Below are 14,237 nucleotides of genomic sequence, written 5' to 3' on the forward strand. Positions count from 1 at the left end.
CAATTGTGCTCAGAAAAGCATTCTTGTGAAACTAGTATCTCCTTTTCGTGAGTTTTATTCTTCCTTAGTTGCCCTCATTTCACATTTTACCTTGACATTACTAAAAAATATAAAATAGGATTGCCTTTTCTTCTTTCAGTTGCTTCACTAAACATCTGCTAAGCTGCATTGCTTTCTGCTTCATGTCATTACTGGGTAAAATTATGACTACATTTAATCCTTGGGAAAAATTTCACTGACTCCAGGAAAACTAAGATTGTTCACAACAAGTTGAGAAAGAAATTGGAATTTGCTAGCATCTTAATTCTGGAAGTTTTGGCATGTATGAAAACTTGACAGTTTTGGCCCAGCAGGGCAGAGATATTTGGTCAGGGGCAGGTCTGGTTTGAAATTTTGGTTACAGATGAAGAAATACAAGACAGGCTTATTCAGAGAGGCAGAATATCGATCATGTCACTGGTATTCAGAGGGAAAAAAGGCTTTTCAGTTACAGATGTAGTGAGTGCATCAAGAGTTGTTAGAGTGATTAAGAATTTAGCACATGCCAGTTGTGCACGAGTATCTCAAGGTGTGGTAGGATGGCTTGGGTGGTCTCAGTGGTAAAACCTGTGAAGCCCTGAGCTCTTGAGATATGGCTGTTTTTGGGACTGGCCAGAACAATGGTATTTTTCTGGGGCACTTTCTAAGCTGAAAGGCAGAAGATAAAACCCCAGAAAATATGACATTCTTTTCACACTAAAACATACCGAAAATCCCATGTGTTTTGGGTTTGTTGTTGTTTTAGTTCTTATATTTTTGACACGATCTCATGATTTTTTTAACACTCATGGTTAACACTACTCCCTCTAAAGCATATGGCAAAAAATTTTGGCTGATATTAGTGCTCAGCCCAGCAACCAGAGCTGGCACTGCAGAGGAGAAGTAGCCACCTGGTGTCCTGACTGCAAACAAGCTGGCAGTGAAGTGTAGCAAGTTGAGAGAGCTCCAAGCAGGAGCTGAGATGTGCTTAATAGGCAACAAGCAGCTGGGCTTAGGGGGCCAGGGAGCACAAGCAGCAGCTGGGCAGACCATGCAGAAGGCATGTGTGGTAAACTTGTTTTCACCTCCAAGCTGCAGGAAGCCTTACTCATTTTCTGTTTGACCTTTTTGGCTTCAGGAAGCAGTTTCTCAATTGCTTATGGGATAAACTGTGCCTACATGGTGTCTAATTGAATTTTGAGTCAGCTGTGGATGCTCTTGATGCTGCTCTAGTTAGATTGCCAAGAATGTCAAGGTGGAGGTTTTTTTTTTTTTTATTTTGTTTTTGACTCTGCACCAGGCACTTCAAAGTCATCCAAAAAGCTATCGTAAAGCTGCATAGAAATGTGTCTCATTCCATGGAACAGAATAGATTTAGCACTTTTCAGAAAGATGCTTTATGGGTCATTGCTGGTGCTATTCTGTTACTTCATTTGGAGGAGAAAGTCATGAGAAACAGATAATTTTTTCCTAGACATATGTTTGCATCTTAATGTTTTTGAGCCTTTATGAATGCAGTGATGTAGGGATGCAGGATTCTGAATAGTACTTGTTAATGGAAAAACCAAACATGTCTCAGTATATAAAAATGCATGTAGCTTGTCTGAAAAGCAGCTGTTTTTCTTTCAAATGCAAATTTATCATAAAATAGGCGTTATTGCCATATGAGTTACTGCTGCTTCCTTTCATGACCTTCATCCCTTTAATACTTTATCTGGCTAATCTTAAAAACAACTTTAATGTATCTGTATTTATTTCAGTAACACAATAATACTAATGGGTTTCCTTCTGTACTGCTCATGTCTAGTAACTTCATCATTAGTCAGATTTTAAAGACTGTCTTCTTTCTACCCCAGTGTCCAGCTCTAGGATTTGTAGGTGTGACTGAGGGGAAAATGGGGAAAAACTTTTACTTGCATAAAGCTATTATAATTAAACAATTTATTTTGAAATATCCAGTGGAAGGTTTCTATGAGCAAATCCTTACCTTGAAAACTTCAGCAATAATTTAAAAATTTAAAATAGTTTAAAAACTTACAATCAATTGTACTCTGCATTAACAAAACCTTCTGGTCCTGTGGGAATATGTTTCCTAAAAATAGGACCTTATTCACAGTTCCGGTGTCTTTCTTCTGAGCCAATACTTAAAAAAGAGGGAGAAAAAGTTTCCTGCTTCCTGGAATATTGCTTCAGGTATGTCTATATTTTATTTACAGAGGTAGCTAGATAAGTTCAGGGGAAGTCCTATAATCCGACAACTAAATTCAGAGAAATTTATGAACTCGATGAAAGCTAATTCACATGCATGGATATGATGCTATCATTTCATTGCTCTGGCTGTACATGGGCATGCTTCACATTTAATCCAATAAACTATTCATGTAAAATACAGAAAAGTTCCCCTGGGTTAGATTACAGCAGCCTGGACTACTCTGCAGTAAGCATGCTAATCATAAATTTACTATGCTTTTACTATGTATTACTACCTTCAGGCAGCTTTAGGAGAAAAAAAGATGTGCAAAAATATGTGTTCAGAGAATTTTGTCCGAGAATTTTGTCCATTTAGTCTTTGCCCTGGTTTCTACTATTTTTGGATTAGAAAGCAAATAGTTAGGCAATGCAATTAGTTTTGTAGATATTTTTTATTTATTACAGTTTTAGCTGAAATTGCAAAAGTTTGGAATTAATCAAAAAAAGTCTAAACAGACCACCTGGTTTGACAGCATTAGCTTACTTCTGGCTATATTGCTGAATTAAGTTACTTTTAATTATCAAGTTCCTGGTTAAAAGAAGATATATATTTTTAAGTTAAGTTTCTGACACAACTGTTCATTAGGACTTTGGTTGATGTTTTCTTTCTTGGCATTTCATATAAAACTAAATTATAATCCAATAGAATCTAGTTTGATGACACATTTTTTTCCTTTGGATGGTAGAGTCAGCTAATATTTTCTGTGGCTTGTGTGCCCTAGATATGCAGCAAATCTAATATCAGCAAATCTAAGTCTGTAGAAGTTTCCTCAACATTAGCTTTAAACCTATCAAGGTGCATCTTCAAGGGAAAAAACTGCTCTCGACTGTAAGTTCAGTTCAATCAGCAAAGCAGCCTATTGGTGTTTTCACTTACACAAACACAGTACAAAGGTAGAATTTTCACTTTATCAGGGACTGAAATTTAATCTATGAAGCTCCATGTAGATATTTGTTGTTGGAAGATGGCAGTGTTTTAGTGGCTAATAATACAACAGCTGCTATTCCAGAAGTTCTACTGTAGAATTTGATGCCATCTCCAACTTGTGCATCTTTACTGTGTCAAGAGTATCTGTGTTTGAACCTCACATTATTTTTCCTTTAATTATTATTAGCCAGTCCTGGAGAATTCTTCTAGTTCTAAAATGTTTAGGTAAAATCACTGAACCAATGTCTTCTCTAGATTCCTGGACCTTCTTTTGAGAGCTAAATGATGGAATATTGTTCTAAACTGAGAGACAGAAGAGACCTTTTTGCCCACTAAAACCAGCTACAGCACAGCTCTGAAGGGACCCCACAGGAGAGCAAACATAAATAGTTCCTCTTGTGAGTTACTTGAATCCTGAGCTGCTGATTCTTACCAGAGACCTCCTCTCCCAGATATGTCCACTTGTTTGCCCAGAGAGGGAGTGTAATAGGAAATGGGGCTGAGAAGGGCCTCCAGATATCAATTGCTCTCCCTGATGCAGCATAACTGCAGCTTAACCATTTCTGACAGATATCTGTCTAACATGTTCTGAGAATGTCTGGAGATGGACAACCCCTCTCATTATCTTCAGAAAATCATGTACCCGAGTGCTTGTATTTTGCATGACAGCTCTTTCTTGGAACAAGATCTTTTCTCCTTAAATACATTCTTAATTGTCTACATCTTGCTTCAGCTCAAATAACAATGAGTTGAGATACCACCCAAAGCAAGAAAATGAATTATTGGTCCTGTAAACCCTTTTGAATTTTTGCAGTGATGCTAAGTGGCTAGGATTTCATTCCAAGTTACACAGTGCTAAAGAAGCATTGTTACAAGCCCACAGATTTGTCAGCAGCACACAGCAAGGACTTGTGCTCTATGGGGTGGACGTGCTGCTGCTCTGAGAAGCCCTGCTTTTGCTTCAGCCATTGTAGCTCTCTCTAAAAGTGCATGAGGATTTCATGAGTGCATTTCAAAAACTTGCCAAAATGCTCTCCAGGGCCTGATAAGTACCGTAATTCAAAATCTCTCCTAAATGCCCCCAGAAATCATTCTCTTCCTATTGATGTGTGTAATCCAACACCTACACACTCACAGCTCCAGGTTTAATAAAGTCTGGGGCCCTTTAGCTGAGATTCCAAAGCAACTTATACTTCCTATTCCCCCCGGTGAAGCTGTATTTCTGTGTCCAGAATACATTATTTGTTACTGACTTTTCATCTGGACACAGATCTTGCAGAATTTAATATTTTCCTATGAGGATGTGTTGAAAACATCTGATGGGCTTGCCTGGGGTATTGTGATGCATAGGCCTTCTGGGAGAGACTGTAGCATCAGCCTCATCTGTAATTCTGTGTCTGCTTTATGCGAAGACAGGAAGCTATTTAAAAGACAGAGCTAAAGTTGTAAGAATAGCCAAAACTCCAGAGACACATGTACATTCACTATCTTTAAAGCAATTAATTCCATCACTCTTTCTGCACACAAAATGTTTGTAAATAATGCTGTGTTCAAATGGTGGAACACTGATTTTTCAGCATTTGGACATATCAGAAGAAGGTTGACTTATTTAGGAAAAGTAAATGTTGTACACTGTAGATTTTAAAAGGGTAAGAGAATGAATGCAAGAGTGTAGGAATGTTTATTCCGGTATCGAGATTAAGTATCTGTATTCAGAATGCTTTATTTGTCTAGCTTGAGGTGAAAAACATACAGTATGTCCTTCTCTATTCCATTCGACTGGAATCACATTCAAGTACATAAGATAAACTTCAACAACCCTTCATAATACTTTTCTATTACTTCTGTCTTCACTAGTGATTCAGAGATCTGAGAACATTGACGAGTGTCATACAGAGGGGTCCTTATTTCTTCAGAGTGGTGCAATGAAGCATTACCAAAACTGAGAAATAGTATCTAAAGAGAATGTTGACATGTTTTTACTTGACTTTGACCTGTGGTGGTCGTGTGGTATCATGCTTTTGTCTCAGCTGCTTACCTGACACATGATACTTTTCAGTTCTCTGCCTAATGCAGTTATGAAGTGCTATATACATTGATATGTAATAACAGAGACAATGAGATAAAGTTTTATCCTGTACTTACTAATATAGAGGAATTATTACTATTTGTGTAGCAAACATTTGTGTATTATCCCATGTGTGACGTGCTACATGCTTTAGAATGGTCTTCTCTTATTCACAGCATTAATAAATTTTGTGTTTGAAAAGCTACACTTATTTCTGAACAGAGAAAAACATCATATCTAAATTGCCCTGTTGTCTTTTTAACCTGGTGTGTTCTTTTCTTTGCAAGGCAAAGTTGTCCTAGCAGAGAGCAGCCTCTCAGCAGCTGCATCTTCTTGGCACTCTGAAAGATCATTTACATCCTTGATGGTGTTTCCAGCAGATTCTGTACTATACAGTGAAGTTCCAGCTCTTGTAGTCCTCCTGTTTTATGAGCATGCAAATCATCCAATTTTATTACTGGACATTTTAAAAATATCATCTGAAGGCTTTAATCATTTTTTCTAAACTATTTCTTTGGAGTATAGGTGATCTTTGACATAGATTAATTACAGGGGTACAAGCTTTCCATTAAGAATATTTTTTTCTCCTTTCTGTTGTCTCCATATTCAGTATTTTTTGAAGTTCTTAATTGAGGTGGCTACTCTAATGCAAATATAGCATTTTGGAGTGATTCAGAGAAGCAGTGGTAGTTTTTCTTCCTATTAATTGTAATTTACCACTACCATGGGATTTTGGGGGGAGAGGATGATAACTGAGAGACAGTTAAATAATAACTTCACTCTTTAGCATATTGAATTTTTGAATTTTGAATTCTTTGCTATGTTGTATTGCTTGTAAAAGCAATTTTCATTTTTCTATTTGAAACACATTCATAAGATCTGCCAGTAAAAAAATTTCTCTTTTCTCTGTTTAGTGTGCCAATAACTGGTCTACATTTTGATTTCATACCCTATGATGTCATAAGAATACTGTAGTGTTCTGTTTTATGGCCTTCATGCTTCTTCAGTACTGAAGAAATTTGGTCATAGTTCAATTTAGCAAACTAACTAACCTCATAGCAAACTAACATTTATGGTTCTCACAGGCTCACGTGAATTTCTGGAGACTGTTCCCCATTCTTCAATAAAAAATTAGTAGTTTTGGCTTATGTTTTATCTTATGTTAGTTTCATTTCTCAGTAGAAAAATACATGCCACCGGACAAGAGGAATTTTCTGTGATTTTGTTTGTATAAATCTTTGCTTTTTAAAGTGCAAACAGGATGGCATTTAGCCATCCAGAATGTATAGCTGAGTGTCAGCTAACATGACAGTCTGATTGCCTCCAGGTAGATGCAGAGGGGCATTTGCCAAGTGTACTGAAATGCAGTGAAATGTGCCGAGTTCCACAAGGTTCCATTTTCTTCCAGTGAATAAAGCTCTTTGAAGAGCTCCCTTTTCCTCTCTTTCAAGGGCTCTAAGGGTATTTTTGCAGTCCTTTTCTTGTCCTCTTCATGGTCTGTCCTCAGTAGGTGGCTTTCCAGATGAAGTCCTTCCTTTTGCTTATAGGCTGGAGTGCTCTGTTTTCATTGTAGCTCTCAAGTATTGAAATGGCCTCAGTTGTGTCTTCACAGGTGGATAAAATTTTATATGTATTGGGAAGCGAAGGGAGTTTGCACACGGGTGTTTCTGTGCTGCTGGTGGTGCTGTGTGAGTGTGTGGACATTTCTGTACATCTCTACTGCTGCCTGTTTGAAGGAATGGAACTGAGTGGTCATCCCTGCTCCAAGCTACTCCTTCTCAGGTGCTTGGTCATGGGGGACTCGCGGCACTCCATCAATTTGAGCTGAAACTCTCAAGTGATTGCAAGATCAATTTGGTAAACAGAGGTCGTTGTTGACACCCTTTGCTGCACCCCAAATCCTTCATGCTCTCATAGTTCTGGTGTCCTGTTGACAGCACTTTGACATTTCAGTGGTCATCTGACACCTGGAGGATGTCCTGCTGCTGTCCTGAGATGAACGGTCAAGTCTCAGGTTTGAGAATAAGCTCAGATACACCAGTAAAGGGTGCAGTTCTTATCCTCAAAATGATAAAATTTAGTGTTCCTAGTTCTGCTGCCAAGCAAGTATCTGTCTCTGGATAGGGCTGTAAGAGAGCATTTAAAAAATGCTTTCTGCAAACCCTCTGTTTGATGTTGATGTGCTGAAACACTCCAGAACGTGCTTCTCTCAGTCCCAGAACCTACAGACAATATTTACTGCAATCCAGTTTTGACCTACAGCACTTTGAAGTCTGCCCTTTGCTTTGTACATTCTGTTCACAAAGGTACCAATTTCCTCTTTCATGAGGGAGAGAAAAGTTATTCATATAGTGATAGATCCCATAACTTTTCAGAATGAGAAAATAATTTTATTGCTAGCAATGGAAAGCAATATTTATGTCAGAGAGAGGAGGTACACTCTCCAATATATTATACAGGATTCTAAATTAATTATACACATTCAATTTTTCCATTCAAAAAGATTCTTTTTTGATAAGATATAAGGTTCCTATGGTGAAATATTTGAAAATTGAGACTTTTTTTATTGCTTGTATTGTCTTGAAGTTGAAATTGATCATGTAATAATATATACTTGTTCTTTACATACCATTATGAAGGTTTCTTATCTACAGAATAATTTTGAGTGACTATTCTACTGGCATATTTCAGAGGAATGAGATTTAGTTAGGGCTAGCTTATAGGAGACAGGCAGAGTAAGCAGATAGATATCTACCAGTATAGACTTAAGTATCTTTTTTGTGTGAAAGTTAGAAAATTAGTTTTTGAGCTGTAGCCCAGTGCAAACCCAAAACAAATAGTAGAGTTTGACCCTTTTGGAAAGTGATTGTGTATTTCCAGGGATGGCGGGCAACACCACTCTCTGATTTATAGCAGAACAACTTTCACTTAATATTGACCATATGGCAATTTTCACCACCTACATTGTGCAGGACCTGTGTCAGTAGCACACAAAGCAATGAACCTTATTCCCAGGAAATGTGAGTAAGGTAGAGGATGCTGCTTTGCAGGATATTGATTGAGAGCACAAACCAGTCATAATTAGATATCTCCTAATCCTTTGTAAATGTGTTGCATTTATTTTGACACTATTGAATTATCAAGAGTGCCAGCTTGTTTTCAAATTGTAGATTTGAAACAGATTGTGACAAAAAAGTGTCATGGAAGTAGTTTCTTTACTATAACCCGTAGTCCTATTTTATACATAGTCTATATTAATAGATAGTTTTAATGTGAGAAATGGGGAGGGAGGATATTATTGGGAGTATTTGACTCTGTAGCTTGCATCTTCATAAAATCATAGAATGACTGGATTCTGGATGGAAGGAACCTTAAAAATCAACAAGTTCCAATCTCCCTGCCATGGGCAGAGACACTTTTCACTAGACCAGGTTGCTCAGAGCGTCATCCAACCTAGACTTGAACATTTCCAGGGTCTGGGCATCCACAGCTTCTGTGGGCAACCTGTTCCAGTGCCTCAACCTCCTCACAGTGAAGAATTTCTTCCTATATCTAATTTAAACCTACAATCTTTCAGTTTGAATCCATTTCCCCTTCTCTTGTAAATAGTCTCTCTTGTAAATAGTCCCTCTCCATCTTTCTTGTAGGCTCCCTTCAGGTACTGGATGAGAACATCTCAGATCTTTTACAACGACATTTTTATTCCCAGCAGTTTATTTTTACAGCTCTAATTGTTGCATTGCATATTGGAACAAAACTGGAACCAGGAACAATTAACCTATATTTGGAAACAATTATTTTCCACTACTTATGGAAATATCCATTACTGGAATTCTCTGATGGCAGTGACTTGGCTGATATGCAGGACTGTAGGAGGGTGTTGTTGGTACAAGTGAAGTGAACTTGACTTGGTACCTCACTGTACCCACATTATTTATACACTGGTTATGTGTGGCTATTTGGAAAGGGAACTTCTTTGGTCAGTCTAGCTACAGTGCCATCAGACGTGCCAAACATCATCATGTAGGCCATGCTACTCAAGGTATTTGTTCCCATTTAGCAACTTGTTTTGCCAAAGTTGTGTGTAGAGCTCTGTCCTTCAGCTGACTGATGCTGGATGATTTATGGAATATCTAAAGCTTTGTGAGCTAGACAAGACAATTTCACTGAGGCTGGATATCATCTGGCTCTGTAGTTGGACTGCCTAATGGCCAGTATGTGCTTCCTCAAGCCATCAGGGCCTGTTCTATTCATACTGGGTCTACAGCATTTACTGCTGAGAAACCTCCCCTTCCCTTGTGCCAGGGCTTATATGTTACTGGCTGTGTGATTACCTGAAAATGAACCACTTTCTTTTGTCAATCAGTTTCAGCCAGATTGTTTTCCAAAGCACTAAAATACTAAACTTAAAGACTCAAACTATATCTTGGGTCAAAGATGGAGCTGAGGTGTACAGAAATATATAGCTAGTTGAAATGCAAATAGCAGTAGATCCAGGACAAAATATGGTTGTTCTATAGGTAAATGGAGGTGGAGTTGGAGAATGGGAGGTGAGGGCTGGGAGGGAGAAATGCTGATCCATTATAAACAGGCAGTACATATAAATAAACAGTAAAACCGCTTGTGGAAAAAGATGCTCAGTATGTACCGTCTGTGATTACAAACTCTTGCCTGGTCCCAGATCCTTTTGCAATCAATTATGAACTATTGACTTTACTAGGAGTTCTCTCAGGTGCTTTCTGATACCATAATTGCTTTTATAATGGAAAACAGAATTACGTGATAAGAGAGAGAAAGAGAGCTCAAAACATATTTACTATATCTGTGGTGAGAATGAATTGCTGTGATGATAGAGTTAGAGTAAAAATAAGTTCTGGGAGAGACAAGAGTGGTAATTTTAGTAGTCAAGGAAAAGAAAAATAACCTGATAGAAAAAAAAAATTATTATGTCAAACTCCTTCTGCCTCAATAATGCTAATGAAGATTGGCTGGAAGCCACTTAGCTCCCAGTGACACTCACTCTATCCTTTCAGATGTTCAGTTGTTTGCAGGTCCTGCACACCAAATTGTGTATCGATCTATCAATGTATATTCAAGGAGCCAGCATTTGGGTTTGGTTAACAATCCTTTGGTTTACTGTCTTCCTGACATTGGTGGGGGTGTTTTTTTATGTATGTGTGTGTTTGTTTGTTTGTGGGGTATTTTTTGGTTTTGGTTTTTGTTTTGTTAGTTTGTTTTTGCTTGTTTTTGCTTGTTTTTGCTTGTTTTTGTTTGTTTTTGTATTTTCTTAACAAAATGAGGTGCTTTCTTTAGACACATCCCCTGGTTTGCATACTCATTTCAGCCATATGAAATCACAATGACTTTCTGTAGTATTATCTGCAGTCGTAAATATTTAGTAAATTTATAAGAATGGACCACTTTCATTAAAAGTACCTCAGTCCTGTCATGGACTTGCCAATATCCTTATGCCTTAAATGTGTAGTGTTTAATGGCTTGTAAATGTATAGTGTTTAAAGTGTTACATTTGTTTTGTTTCGTATTAATATATGTGATGACAGACTTCTAAAGAGTTCTGCCCACATTTTGAGAGGTTGGGTTATTTGTGCATTTCTTGAGTCTTTACATAAAAAAATAAGAGCCACATTTGGTAGAAGTCAGTGTAGCTACAACAGATTTATCACTGGCAAGCCCTTTACTTTTATAGGTTTCTCAATCTGATTTGTCATGAAGGAAAAAATGCTTTTGTTGCTAATTATGATAATGCTGAATATAATGTTTCTTTAGCAGAATTCTGAGGGAATTCATTGTTCTTGTCTGACACATGCTTTTTCAGAAAAAAAATTGGGAAAAGAATCTTAAGTTCCACCCAAGTATGCCAAATATGTCTATGTAAATGTAACATATACTGACTTCCTCTATATTAAACATCAGTGTTTACTGGCAGCCAAAATGAACAATACTGCAATAAAAGTGAACAAATAGAGGAACTTGGTTTTTATTTCTAGTTTTCTGCCATCCAATCAGGTAGGGCCAGTTTTTACTGCCTTTGATGAAAAAAGAGTACAAAGAGAACTTGACTGATTAGAGAGAGAAGTGAGGTTCTTAGACTGAAATGACAAGAAACTTGAAACTATAGGCTGTAGACCAACACCAGTAAAACTTTAAGAGCTTTGATACTGATTTTCCAGCTGTGGGATTTCACACCTTTTGCTTTCAAATTTCATTAGTGGTCTGGGACTAAATTAAAAGAGAGAAGATTCTCTTAGATGCCAGGAGAGTTGATCATCCCTCAAAATTAATAATCGTGCTGTGGCAATTAAAATGACACCAACAGCATTCTGGTGTCTCTTTTTAGCAGATGAAGAAGTCTGGTTCTTCTTTATTTAAAAACAGCTTTAAAGTGAACATCTGAAGTCAGATAGGTTGCATGTTTCCCTGAACATTTACAGACTTCCCAAAATTGTTTGAACCTTTCTCCAGAAAGGAAGAGAGGAATTATTTTACCTACTGCCAACAAGCAGAGTAACCTAGCCCTCTCAGTTGTAAAGCTGCTCAGTGCATTGGAAGATTAACTAAAAGGGTCTCTGGAAATTTGCCAGGTTTTTTTACAAACTAATGCCATCTCTTTTTAATAAATCTTGACATGGCACTATCTTCTATACAATTAACAAGCAGGTTAATTTTCCTTCCCTCATGTGATGTAGTCGCTGATGCCTTTCAGCTGCCAGTTTGCTATTACTAGAGGAGGTTGTAAATAAGAACTTTTCTGAGTGACTTGATAGAGGCATGTCTTGTATTACATGAAAAGGGCTTCCCCATACTTTATGAGTTGTGATGGTAGCATAGGAATTCACTGTTGCCAAAATTAATTCCTAATATGCTGTATATGGTGGAAATGATGCAAAAAATAAGGCAAAGTCTCTTGAGTAATTTCCTCTCTCCATAAAACATGCATTGTGATTACCTTCACTGTCGTACCTTTGGGTCCACTTCCATTTCTGTGACCTGTAATTCTGCATGCAAGCTTTTAGATTTTTTTGGCTACTCTTCCTTATTGGTTTGCCAAGTACCATGTAATGTCCATGTTCAAGGAGATACTTTCCTTGCTTATACCTATAGTCAGATTGAAATCAAAGAGAATTCAGAATTTGGCATAATAGAGCCATAAATGGCCCCATTTACACTTAGAACATACTTTTCTCATATGTGAAAACATTAAGTTGCTAAGTGCACTGTGTTCCATATTTTGAAGTAATCCCTCAGGTCTTGTGAAATGAATTCAATAAGCCAGGACCTGATAAGATTACTTTTTATCAGGGGCACAGTATTAACATTATTTACCCTGGTGGATGTGTTTCTTTGTTTTGATGTGTATATGCTGATTTATTGACACTGCAAATGAGCAGAACTCAACATTGAATAGAGGTTATCTAAGATATACAATGTCAATAGTAGTTTCTTATCATAAACATGTTTGAAGAATGTCTATCAAAATTCACTTACCTTTTCCTCAGCAAGTGAGATTGTAACTGTATTTCATGACATGGCTTTTTTAGTGCCTGTGAGTCCAGCACTTGACTAATCTGCTGTGATTTTAGGGTACAGCACTGGAAAGTCACGTCCCGTCGAAATCTGATAGGTACCCCTTATAATATCCCCCACATATTTATATTTGAAACTCTTTGCTGAACCCAGCAAAGTAGAATCAAATCAAATATTGAATGTGGCATGGCTTTAGTATTAATTAAGGTGGGCTCTCAGCTGAATGTTCTGTTGCAATTCATAGTAGCTTCATCCATTGGCTTCTTTCTCTATCAGCTGGAAAAAAATCCCTTTTTGCATTTGTGCATTGATAAAAAGCACACACAAATGCATGCTGGGATGCAAATTTTTATACACATTTTAGAAATTTAAATTGAAATCAACATTTAAAAACATTTCCATGATAAGGATAATAATATTTCGAAAAGCTCCATCTTACTATCCTAGTCCAGTTAAGTATGAGTGTGAAAATGCTGAATTAAATTTTTGTAGAGACGATGATTAGATTTTAATATATTTTTTGTAGAAATTTCAAAATTTTTGACTGGTTAAATCAGCCAATATGATAAGTGCTGTTGGCTCAGGAGACTCTATCTTATTCCAAGACGATAACCACTAGCTGCTATCTTATTCCAAGACGATAACCTCTAGATGAATGCCATGAGATTTAAAGAATGCTGAATAGTTCACAGTTTTAGTCTGCCTCATTTTATTGCTCCCTCCATTTGATTGCAGTCTCCTTGGGGTGTGCAGGAAAGCCCCAAACAAAACTAGACTGTATTTTTGTAACCTGTCCAAAAGATGACACTTATGATTAGTTTGCTATACACTTGTGATTACATTAAATCAGCATTGTAGTAATGACAAATCAGTCCATTCAAATGTCAAAATTCAAAAATATTTGTGACCTAAATGAGATCTGTTTTCAGATACATATTTGTATGCACAATGTAAACATAAAATATGAAGATGGTGGCAACCAGATTCACAGCAAGGCCTTTGTGCATTCCTGTTTTTAAAGAGGATATAGATTATAGAGTATACCAAGCCTCACAATGTTAATGTTAAGCTATGTAGTAATTTGGCCTTTTATTAAATAATGTTTGAATAATGGACAATAGAGCTGGAGAAACTGTTATTCTTTAGCTAAGCCAACATAGTTAGAGTTTGTGGCCTCTCTGTTATTGTTCATGTAGAAGATATGGAAAATAGCTATAGTGTGAATCACTTTATGGAATCCTTGAGGATACCATGTTATTGAATTCCCCATAAAACCTGGCTGGATTACAACACTATTTCTTTTCCTATCCATTATCAGTAAAATCCCACAAAAATTATAATAGCCTTTTAATGACCTTGGTTTATAAAAACATCAAAACTCTATCTATACTAACTTGACAGCTAATTAAAAAAGGTTTGTCACAAGTT

The 14,237-nt window shown here is 37.0% G+C and overlaps 1 protein-coding gene across 10 annotated transcripts in view; it reads left to right on the forward strand.

Moving 5' to 3' along the window:
* Nucleotides 1–14,237, forward strand: part of LOC310907274 (uncharacterized protein C8orf34 homolog) — a 246,560-nt gene that overhangs the window by 150,270 nt on the left and 82,053 nt on the right. The gene's annotated exons all lie outside the window — the stretch shown is intronic.

The sequence above is a fragment of the Zosterops lateralis genome (genome assembly GCF_965231275.1).
Source record: "Zosterops lateralis genome assembly, chromosome: 1".
NCBI classification, from domain to species: domain Eukaryota; kingdom Metazoa; phylum Chordata; class Aves; order Passeriformes; family Zosteropidae; genus Zosterops; species Zosterops lateralis.